The sequence below is a fragment of the Prionailurus viverrinus genome, chromosome A1 (genome assembly GCF_022837055.1).
Source record: "Prionailurus viverrinus isolate Anna chromosome A1, UM_Priviv_1.0, whole genome shotgun sequence".
Classification (NCBI taxonomy): Eukaryota; Metazoa; Chordata; class Mammalia; order Carnivora; family Felidae; genus Prionailurus; species Prionailurus viverrinus.
The window spans coordinates 148,576,391-148,589,136 of record NC_062561.1 but is presented as its reverse complement, the minus strand read 5'-3'; positions in this window follow the sequence as shown (position 1 = coordinate 148,589,136).

Genomic DNA, 12,746 nt, shown 5'->3' with positions numbered 1-12,746 from the left:
CTAAAGGAACTAGAAGCAGAACAGCAAAGGCAGCCTAAGCCCAGCAGAAGAAGAGAAATAATAAAGATCAGGGCAGAAATAAACAATATAGAAACTAAAAAAACTGTAGAGCAGATCAACGAAACCAAGAGTTGGTTTTTTGAAAAAATAAACAAAATTGACAAACCTCTAGCCAGGCTTCTCAAAAAGAAAAGGGAGATGACCCAAATAGATAAAATCATGAATGAAAATGGAATTATTACAACCAATCCCTCAGAGATACAAACAATTATCAGGGAATACTATGAAAAATTATATGCCAACAAACTGGACAACCTGGAAAAAATGGACAAATTCCTGAACAACCACACTCTTCCAAAACTCAATCAGGAGGAAATAGAAAGCTTGAACAGACCCATAACCAGCGAAGAAATTGAATCGGTTATCAAAAATCTCCCAACAAATAAGAGTCCAGGACCAGATGGCTTCCCAGGGGAGTTCTACCAGACGTTTAAAGCAGAGATAATACCTATCCTTCTCAAGCTATTCCAAGAAATAGAAAGGGAAGGAAAACTTCCAGACTCATTCTATGAAGCCAGTATTACTTTGATTCCTAAACCAGACAGAGACCCAGTAAAAAAAGAGAACTACAGGCCAATATCCCTGATGAATATGGATGCAAAAATTCTCAATAAGGTACTAGCAAATCGAATTCAACGGCATATAAAAAGAATTATTCACCATGATCAAGTGGGATTCATTCCTGGGATGCAGGGCTGGTTCAACATTCGCAAATCAATCAACGTGATACATCACATTAACAAAAAAAGAGAGAAGAACCATATGATCCTGTCAATCGATGCAGAAAAGGCCTTCGACAAAATCCAGCACCCTTTCTTAATAAAAACCCTTGAGAAAGTCGGGATAGAAGGAACATACTTAAAGATCATAAAAGCCATTTATGAAAAGCCCACAGCTAACATCATCCTCAACGGGGAAAAACTGAGAGCTTTTTCCCTGAGATCAGGAACACGACAAGGATGCCCACTCTCACCGCTGCTGTTTAACATAGTGCTGGAACTTCTAGCATCAGCAATCAGACAACAAAAGGAAATCAAAGGCATCAAAATTGGCAAAGATGAAGTCAAGCTTTCGCTTTTTGCAGATGACATGATATTATACATGGAAAATCCGATAGACTCCACCAAAAGTCTGCTAGAACTGATACAGGAATTCAGCAAAGTTGCAGGATACAAAATCAATGTACAGAAATCAGTTGCATTCTTATACACTAACAAGGAAGCAACAGAAAGACAAATAAAGAAACTGATCCCATTCACAATTGCACCAAGAAGCATAAAATACCTAGGAATAAATCTAACCAAAGATGTAAAGGATCTGTATGCTGAAAACTATAGAAAGCTTATGAAGGAAATTGAAGAAGATTTAAAGAAATGGAAAGACATTCCCTGCTCATGGATTGGAAGAATAAATATTGTCAAAATGTCAATACTACCCAAAGCTATCTACACATTCAATGCAATCCCAATCAAAATTGCACCAGCATTCTTCTCGAAACTAGAACAAGCAATCCTAAAATTCATATGGAACCACAAAAGGCCCCGAATAGCCAAAGGAATTTTGAAGAAGAAGACCAAAGCAGGAGGCATCACAATCCCAGACTTTAGCCTCTACTACAAAGCTGTCATCATCAAGACAGCATGGTATTGGCACCAAAACAGACACATAGACCAATGGAATAGAATAGAAACCCCAGAACTAGACCCACAAACGTATGGCCAACTCATCTTTGACAAAGCAGGAAAGAACATCCAATGGAAAAAAGACAGCCTCTTTAACAAATGGTGCTGGGAGAACTGGACAGCAACATGCAGAAGGTTGAAACTAGACCACTTTCTCACACCATTCACAAAAATAAACTCAAAATGGATAAAGGACCTAAATGTGAGACAGGAAACCATCAAAACCTTAGAGGAGAAAGCAGGAAAAGACCTCTCTGACCTCAGCCGTAGCAATCTCTTACTCGACACATCCCCAAAGGCAAGGGAATTAAAAGCAAAAGTGAATTACTGGGACCTTATGAAGATAAAAAGCTTCTGCACAGCCAAGGAAACAACCAAGAAAACTAAAAGGCAACCAACGGAATGGGAAAAGATATTCGCAAATGACATATCGGACAAAGGGCTAGTATCCAAAATCTATAAAGAGCTCACCAAACTCCACACCCGAAAAACAAATAACCCAGTGAAGAAATGGGCAGAAAACATGAATAGACACTTCTCTAAAGAAGACATCCGGATGGCCAACAGGCACATGAAAAGATGTTCAGCGTCGCTCCTTATCAGGGAAATACAAATCAAAACCACACTCAGGTATCACCTCACGCCAGTCAGAGTGGCCAAAATGAACAAATCCGGAGACTATAGATGCTGGAGAGGATGTGGAGAAACGGGAACCCTCTTGCACTGTTGGTGGGAATACAAATTGGTGCAGCCGCTCTGGAAAGCAGTGTGGAGGTTCCTCAGAAAATTAAAAATAGACCTACCCTATGACCCAGCAATAGCACTGCTAGGAATTTATCCAAGGGATACAGGAGCACTGATGCATAGGGCCACGTGTACCCCAATGTTCATAGCAGCACTCTCAACAATAGCCAAATTATGGAAAGAGCCTCAATGTCCATCAACTGATGAATGGATAAAGAAATTGTGGTTTATATACACAATGGAATATTACGTGGCAATGAGAAAAAATGAAATATGGCCTTTCGTAGCAACGTGGATGGAACTGGAGAGTGTGATGCTAAGTGAAATAAGCCATACAGAGAAAGACAGATACCATATGGTTTCACTCTTATGTGGATCCTGAGAAACTTCACAGGAACCCATGGGGGAGGGGAAGGAAAAAAAAAAAAAAGAGGTTAGAATGGGAGAGAGCCAAAGCATAAGAGACTTAAAAACTGAGAACAAACTGAGGGTTGATGGGGGGTGGGAGGGAGGAGAGGGTGGGTGATGGGTATTGAGGAGGGCACCTTTTGGGATGAGCACTGGGTGTTGTATGGAAACCAATTTGTCAATAAATTTCATAAAAAAAAAAATAAAAAAATAAAAAAAATAAAATAAAATAAATAAAAAAAAAAAAGAAAATTAAAAATAGACCTACCCTATGACCCAGCAATAGCACTGCTAGGAATTTATCCAAGGGATACAGGAGTACTGATGCATAGGGCCACTTGTACCCCAATGTTCATAGCAGCACTCTCAACAATAGCCAAATTATGGAAAGAGCCTAAATGTCCATCAACTGATGAATGGATAAAGAAATTGTGGTTTATATACACAATGGAATATTATGTGGCAATGAGAAAAAATGAAATATGGCCTTTTGTAGCAACGTGGATGGAACTGGAGAGTGTGATGCTAAGTGAAATAAGCCATACAGAGAAAGACAGATACCATATGGTTTCACTCTTATGTGGATCCTGAGAAACTTAACAGGAACCCATGGGGGAGGGGAAGGAAAAAAAAAAAAAAGAGGTTAGAATGGGAGAGAGCCAAAGCATAAGAGACTGTTAAAAACTGAGAACAAACTGAGGGTTGATGGGGGGTGGGAGGGAGGAGAGGGTGGGTGATGGGTATTGAGGAGGGCACCTTTTGGGATGAGCACTGGGTGTTGTATGGAAACCAATTTGTCAATAAATTTCATTAAAAAAAAAAAAAGGAAAATCCCTTAGTGGGAGTCCAGGTTGCTCCACTTCTGCAGTTTCTCTTCTCCTTGACTTGAAGGACTACTCCACGTAGCCTCAGACTTTTGCAATTTTCCAAGCAACCCCCCCCCCAAAAAAAAACAACAGAAAAGTTTTTAGTCTCTACATTAATGTATATTCCTCCAACCTGCAGGCTTCCAATTCTTCCATTGTGCTCCATGCCAGTGGGAGCCCTAGAATATGATTTTGCCTGTCACCAGTATGGAGAGCACGAAGCACACAGCCTTCTGGCTGGTGCTGGCAATCCCATTCATTGGTTCTTTTGCATGCTTCTTCTCTCTGCTACTTACTTTATGAAAATTTGTTCTCCCAAAACACACTACTAGCTACCCTGTCTACACTGCACCTAGAAATCCCCTGTTTTAGTGAAATGCTTATTTGTGGTCTTTCTATAGACTGGTTTGTGTACTGAGGATAAGGATAAGAGGATTAGTGGTATCTTCATAAACCTAGGAAAGTGGCCATCCATTGGAGGTGTCTTTAGGATAATGGTCCTACAATAATAAAGACTACTTTCCTTACCTTTGGTCCTTTAAATAAATCAGGAGAAACAGACACCCCCCCCTTTCAACATTCTGCGCCAAGTGCTTTTCACTCTTGAGTTTTTTCTCCATTTTTATTTTTTTTCACAAACATGAGACAATGTTTAGAAATCCATTGTTTACTCATTTAGAGTATTCATTTAAAAAAAGAAATAGGAAATTTTTGATCTAGCCTCATTTTTCATGCAAGTCAACAGAGGAAACACGAGAAAAGCACTAAGCACAACCACCACAAATAATACGATTTTAATCTCTATCCATGAATATAGCTGACCTTGACAGAATGAAGGTGATGTTGGATACTGGGAGCACTGTATGTGTAATAGAATGCTGTAGTAGATTGAAAGCATGGCTGCTTAAATAGCTTCTCACGGAGTGGTAGAAGTAACATTGTGAGTTTTAAAACCTAGACTTTAAGAGGCTAGGAAGGTAAGGAAGACAGTCAGTCCTACAGGAAGCTGACAGGCCACATGGAGTAGTCAGGTATGGCCAGCCAGCCAGCAGTGTTAACTGCCAGACATGTTCATGTGCATGAACCCAGGAGAAACTAAAAGACAAACTGCCCAAGCAACCCATAAAATTGTGAGAAACACTAAACCATAGTCGCTCTAAGTAAGTGGTAAAGTGGTTTGTTACACAGCAATATATAACCTAAAAACGAGAAACAAATCCCAGATTAGTCTCTTTATGCCAGTTTACGAGTTTACATTTCATTATTTGGTAGAAAATACATTGTTCTGCATAAGACTGACTGGGGAGTGAGTGTTCGTGGGGAAGTGATAATTTCTAGAGGTCAAATTTCTCATCTGTTTCATTTTTTTCTAAAGCAGATTTATTGAGATATAATTTACATACCACAGAATTAACTCATTTTAGATGTACAATAAGTTCAGGAAATTTACAGAATTGTGCAGCCTTCAGCACAATTAAATTTTAGAACATTTCCATTTCCTTATGGATGACATAAGGATCCCTTTTGCCCAGAGGGTTAACTCTCTGTTCCTGCTCTTGTCCCCTAGCAATCACTAATCTACTTCCTGTTTCTATAGATTGGCCTTTTGTGGACATTTCCTATCAATAGAATCATACAGTATATGGTCCTTTGTCGCTGGTTTCTTTCACTTAGAAAATGTTTTCAACGTTCATCATGTTGTGTGTATCAATAGTCTGACATTTTTCATTACTGAATAATAATCTATTGCATAGAGAGACCACGTTTTATTTATCTATTACAAGTTGATAGATATTTAGGTGGTTTCCTCTCTTTGGTCTTCCTTATTTTTTTTAAAGTTTGTTTATCTCTACACCCAACGTGGGACTCGAACCCAAGACCCCGAGACCAGGAGTCATATGCTCTTCTGACTGAGCCAGCCAGGCACTCCTGGTATTTCTCATGTTTATTTTATTTTTTTGTATTTATTTACTTATATTCAAGTTAGTTAATATACAGTCTAGTATTGGTTTCACAAGTAGAAAACCATGATTCATCACTTCCATGTAATACCCAGTTCTCATCCCAATAAGTGCCCTCCTTAATGCCCATCACCCTTTAGACCATCTCTCCCACCTATGTCCACACCAGAAACCCTGTTAGTTCTCTGTATTTAAGAGTCTCTTATGGTTTGCCTCCATCTATTCTTATTTTATTTTTCTTTCCCTCCCCCTGTGTTCATCTGTTTTGTTTCTTAAATTCCACATGAGTGAAGTAATATGATATTTGTCTTTCTCTGACTTATTTTGCTTTGTGTAATACACCCTAGTTCCATCCACATTATGGCAAATGGCAAAATTTTATTCTTTTAGGTCACTAAGTAGTATTCCATTTTGTGTGTATGTGTGTGTCCTTGCACGTGTGTGTGTGTGTGTGTGTGTGTGTGTGTATCACAAATTTATCCATTCATCAGTGGATGGATACTTGGGCTCTTTCCACATTTTGACTATTGTTGATAGCCCTGCTATAAACATATGGTGCATGTGCCCCTTAGAATCAGCATTTTTGTATTTTTTGGATAAATACCTAGTGGTATAACTGCTGGGCTGTAGGGTAGTTTTATTTTTAACTCCTTGAGGAAACTCCAGGATGTTTTCCAGAGTGGCTGTACCAGTTTGCAGTCCCACGAGCAGTGCAAAAACGTTCCCCTTTCTCAGCATCCTCACCAACATCTGATGTTTCCTGAGTTGTTAATTTTAGCTATTCTGACAGGCGTGAGGTGGTATCTCATTGTGGTTTTAATTTGTAGTTCCCTGATGATGAGTGATATTAAACTTGTTTTCATGTGTCTGCTAGCCATCTGGATGTCTTCTTTGGAAAAGTGTCTATTCATGTCTGTTGCCCATTTTTTCACTGGATTCTTTGTTTTTTGGATTTTGATTTTGATAAGTTCTTTATAGATTTTGAACATTAACCCTTTATCCAAAATGTCATTTGGAAATATATTCTCTCATTCTTTTGGTACCATATGAACATTTCAATAGATGTAGAAAAAACATTTGACAAAACACAGCATTCCTTATTGATAAAAGTAGGGATATAAGGAATATACATCAACATCATAAAAGCTGAACTCACCTGTGAATTCAGGAAAGTCACAGGATACAAAGTTATCATACAAAAACCTATTGTATTTCTATAAACCAACAATGAAGCAGCCAAAATAAAAATCAAGGAATCAATTCCATTTACACCTAACCAATGAGGTAAATGATCTATTCATTGAAAACTATAGAAAGCTTATGAAAGAAATTGAAGAAGACACAATGAAATGGAAAAACATTCCATGCTCATGGATTAGAACAACAAAATTGTTACAATGTCCAAACAATCCAAAGCAATCTACACATTGACTGCAATCCCTATAAAAATAACACCAGTATTCTTCACAGAGCTAGAGCAAACAGTCCTAAAATATGTATGGAACCAGAGAAGACTCCAAATAGACAAAGAAGTCCTGAAACGGAACACTAAAGCTAGAGATATCATAATTCCAGACTTGAAGCTGTATTACAAAGCTGTAATCATCAAGATAGTATGGTACCTGCACAAAAAGAAACACGTAAATCATTGGAACAGAATAGAGAACCCTGAAATGCATGCACAAATAAATGTATGGCCAACTAATCTTCGACAAAGGAAAGAATATCCAATGGAAAAAAGACGGTCTCTTCAGCAAATGGCGCTGGGAAGACAGGACAGCAACGTGCAGATAAACGAACCCGGACCGCTTTACTTACCCCATACACAAAAATAAATTCAAAATTGATAAAAGATCTAAATGTGAGGCAGGAAACCATCAAAATCCTAGAAGAGAAAACAGGGAACAACCTCTTTGACCTCAGCCGTAGCAACTTCTTGCTTGACACGTCTCCGAAGGCAAGGGAAATAAAAGCAAAAATGAACTACTCGACCTCATCAAGATCAAAAGTTTTTGCACAGCGAAGGAAACAGTCAACAAAAATAAAGTCAATCTCCTCTCTTTCTAATTCAGTATGTAATGTATACACTAGGCTCTTTCTGATACTTTCTTTCCCAGCAATGACTGAATCGATCTCCCAGAAAAGGGAAAAGAAAGAGCAACTAGTACTACTGTTTATCTAGACAGGTATTCTCCAAGAGTCCAAACCTTCACAGCCCTGTTAATCATGGATCTTGTTAACAGTCCTCGATGAGGGAAGGCTGATAATGTACCTCAGAACACTACTTCAAGACAATAGCGAATCAGGACCAGACTGTATGGATTTAAGGTTGGTGGTGATTGAGGAGAGCATACTTTGGGTTTTTAAGCCAAACATCATAATCATTGACCCTGGTGCTATAACAAGATCAGAGACTGTTTTCTGTGATTCTCAGTTCTGAGGTGACATTCCTCAGAGGACAGAACGAGTGACTCTCCTAATATCTGTTCATGATCTATGTGCTCCATTTGATGATCCTTTTCTGTACTTACAAATTTGACTGCCCGATACTCCTCCTGTCTAGGAGGTTAACTGTGTAGTGAGGAGACACATAATGAAATAAAAAATTATAATATTGTGCAAGTGTTACACTAGAGGGGGACAGAATGCTATGTGAGCACAGAAAATGGGTTAATAATCCTGAGACAGTAAAGCTTCCAGAAAATGTGGTTTGTAGGATGAGTCTTACAGAACGACTATGACCTTGGTAAGTGGAGAAAGGAGATGGATAGCATCTATCCTCCAGCTTTTCAGTCCATGATTGTGGGAGAGATTAATCAGGTTCAGTGTATTTGACATAAAATAAAGTCAGATGTGTGGATTCTATTACAGTTTTTACTGTCAAACTGTGTGTTCGAATAGCATAGATTTCTCATCTTAAATCCTATTAAAATGTCTTCGCCTAAAACTCAGTAAATCCTGTGGCCTTTAGATAACATCAAAAACTATTAAAATGCTAAATCTGAACATTTAATGTATAATACAGTATTTGATGTATTTTTATGCTTTTCATTGGACAAGATCACATATCTCTATCTTTGTATTAAGAAGGATTGTTCAAGGTAGCTAGGCAGGCTCTAGGTGTAAACCGTAAGTCGAGTTTTAAGTAATACGTACTTGTTTTGTGAGTTTCAAAATAGCTAAACCAATATCAATTTTGCTAATTTCCCTAATATATTTGCACAGATGTTTTAACTCCAGTAGAAGAAGAAAAAAATAGACATTTTGAATGATGTAAAAGTTTATATCCACAGAAATTGTTTAGTTATAGAAACTAAGTATTTATAACTTGAAGCATTTCTGGACATATGCTATTGATTTACACTTTAAATGTATTGAACTTTGCCAAAAGAGATTGTTGGATTTTAATTAAAATTGCCCATTATAAAATACTCGGGAAATTCCTACACTTCCTTCTCTTTCCTAGGAATCAATGAGTTGGAAATTACATGAGCAGCACTGGTACTTGTATTCAGATTCTCAGCCTTATATTGTCATGCTCCATTAACAACTTCAGAGAGCTTACTGAATTTTCTAAAATTAAATTTTCAGAACATTTTTTGTATTAGTCAACCTGTCCCTCAAGCAGATCATTCACATTATTCATGCAAGTAAAAAATTGATCCTTGCTAGAGACTATAAGCACACCAACTTTTGCATACTTTGAACTGAAACTATTTTTCAGTTAAAGAAATTATTGTTTCTCTTCTTCCAATTATAGGACTTTTAAGCTGGGTTATCTCTCTTTTCTCCCATTTGCATTTTCTCCTTTATTTTTTCTATATTTCATCCTTCTCTCTCTTAATACACACTCATATGCATGCACACAATTAGGTTCAAAATTTTAAAATCTTTTAGTTTTTTATCTTCTAAAACCTATGCAATATTTTTAAGACATTTAATATAAATAGAATGTATACACACTTAGAAAATCATATTACAGGACACAAATTTGACCTGGAATTCAATATACTAATTTACTTTTATATGTTAAAGCATTCTCTGTTAAATATCCACAATATCTTAACATTTTACATAAAATGTAATAGTACTGATGTTGAAATTCTAAAATGAAAAGGTGAAATACTCTGAGGAACTGAGAATTTGAAGTCATATTAATCCTAATACATAGAATACATATGTATTATTTGTATATAACCATATATCGCCACATGCCTATTACATATAGAATATAAAACTTGTTAAATACATATTTATGACCATAACATAAAGTCATGTCTACTACATATGTAATAACTACATGTAACCACATATATAATGATGGGAGGAAATGAAATAAAGGAGACTATAAGAAAATAAAGAAAATGCTAAAAATTACTAGCAGTGCATAGTTGATTAGACTGGATGTATTTCAAGGCTCTTCCTAATAAGTTTCAACTCAAGTGAATGTGGTCCTATTTCTCCACACCGCCTCCCTAGATAACTGTCTGATTTTGCATTTAAAAAACAAAGTAAAACTTGGGGTGCCTGGGTTGCTCGTCGGTTAAGCAACCGACTTCAGCTCAGGTCATGATCTTGCAGTCTGTGGGTTTGAGCCCCGCGTTGGGCTCTGTGCTGGCAGCTCAGAGGCTGGAGCTTGCTTCTGATTCTGTGTTTCCCTCTCTCTCTCTGCCCCTCCTCTGCTTGCTGTCTCTCTCTCTCCCAAATAATAAACACGAAAAAAAAAAGTTAAAAAAAAAACAACAAACTAAAACAAAAAAGACAATAAGCAAAAGCAGATGGGAAATTCCCTGACATACTGCCTTTTGTGTATACAGTGAGATGGCTGTAGCCTATTTAGAATAGGGTCATAGGAGACATCTCCTCAGGTCTCTCTTGTATCTTCCATTTCTCACCTTTGATACTTTTGTTCAAACCAGGCCTGTCCTTTCTTCTCTCTCTTACTTTTCCCTTCTGGGAATTAATCTTTCTTCTCTACAGTCCAAAGCCCAATTTTACTTACTTTGAACTTTCATTTTGTGAAGATTCTAAATCATGATTCACGTATTTCTAGGTTATTTTACACATAGCTTTATCACCAGTGACCCAACTGGTACGGTTGCTGGAAGACGTTAAAAAGAAAAGTCAAATAAGAAATTGTTTTTATTAAAATTGAAACTATTTTTGTAAAGCTTTCCTTGATCCAGGGTCTCATTTGTTTTCTTTATCTTACTTAATTTGCAAATGTATTGGGCATAACACATTTCATATTCTAAAAGACAAATTTTGTTGTAGTAGACAAATAGTGAAATATTTCCCAATTCTAAGACCATTTACTTGTGATAAGGTGAGGTAGAAGGAAAGCAACAATTTTCATCCTCCAAACATATTTTATTTACATTTTGGAACTGACCATGAGGTTCCTAAATTTCAGATGAAAATAAATTTCTCCCTACGTTCTCGGTAGGCAGTTGTTTTAGAGAGGAAATATGTTTTAAGATATGAACATTTACTATTATAATATCGTGGGGTGGATGATGTATTCTGTTATTTATGAGCATGAAGTAGAAAACTGGTCGAAGAAAGGAAAAGGAAAGTTTCAGATGTTTTTCTCCCCTATATATTACAGACATAAATTCACTATATAACAAATGAATACCATGCTATTCCTCCAATGTAAACATCTAAAATTTCCAAAGAACCCATGTAACAAGGAAACCTGAGAATTGTACACTTAACTATATGTGGCCTAAATACTCTAATACCAACTTGAACCCAGGAGAGGAGTATACTTGCAAATTACCTTAATGATAATAGCCCTTACTGTTGTCTGCAGCTTAAATACAAAATAAGCCTAAAATCTTTCAGTAATGGAAGCTCTAGTGCCCCAAACAAAAAGCACTCAACAGAGCATCACTGTCTAAACACATGCTCTCAGCACAACTCTGTCAAGCATCAGGAATAATTGCATCTGATTCCCATTTATCATCCTTAGAAATATAGTTGGCTACACATTGCACTCATTACAGCCACGTGCTATAGTTTAAATAATAGGTAAGGAGCCTACAAGGGACTTACTTTTCACAAATCATAATAATTACACACTTCCTGTGGATACCTGATCCAGTAATTAACCATCAAAATTTCAGATCAATGCCTGCTGCCTGGATTATTTCAATACCCACTCTTGGCATGTTACTGTCAGGAAGAAAAACAAACCTCAGCAAACCACAATGGAAACAAGTTTTCAGGTGTTTTGAGTTGGCATTTGATGCTTCCCTATAGCTTCAGAGAAAGGAAATTAAGGCAGAGTGTGATATTATTTTTTGAAGAAAAATCAGAAGAGGAAAAAGATTGATAGAAAAGGAGATGGAAGGAGGAAGGATGAAAAGAAGTAAAAATAAGAGGAAAAAATAAGAGGATAAAAATAAGAGGAAAAAAGCCCATTATTATAATGCTGTATTACAAATATTGGGAAGATAGGTCTTCTACCCTTTTAAAAATAGTCTTTCATTATTCAAAGATTTCTCTCCTTGATTGCCTTTGATCAGCCATTGGTCATTAAATCAAAATGTAATTTTGATACTTTTCAGTCTTTACACTTTATACAAGTCAGTGAGTGTCGTTTATTCCCTGCAGAACACAGAATGATTTCAAACCAATGTTTTCAACTGGCTGTTAAGTTACACTGAAGGTCTGACCAAAGGAAAAGAAGCCTAAAGGGGATTCATCATTAAACAGGGAAGTTATTTAATAGTTGCAGAAAATCAACCAGTTGGCCTACACTCACAATAATGCAGAGTAAAAATAATTAATCTATGCGTATTGTATTTTTAAAATTTTGAAGATGTAAATTGACATCAATTACATTTTTTTTTATTCCTTCTTCACCCCCTCTCCTTTAATATTACAAAAATCAATGCCACTTGGCTCTCCTTGCCTTTCTATGATTTTACATCCTTACATTAGTATACAATTAGGAAGAATATGTTATCAGAGGTATTTCAATTTGCAAACTTTTTAAAATTATATGATGAAAGGAGTTG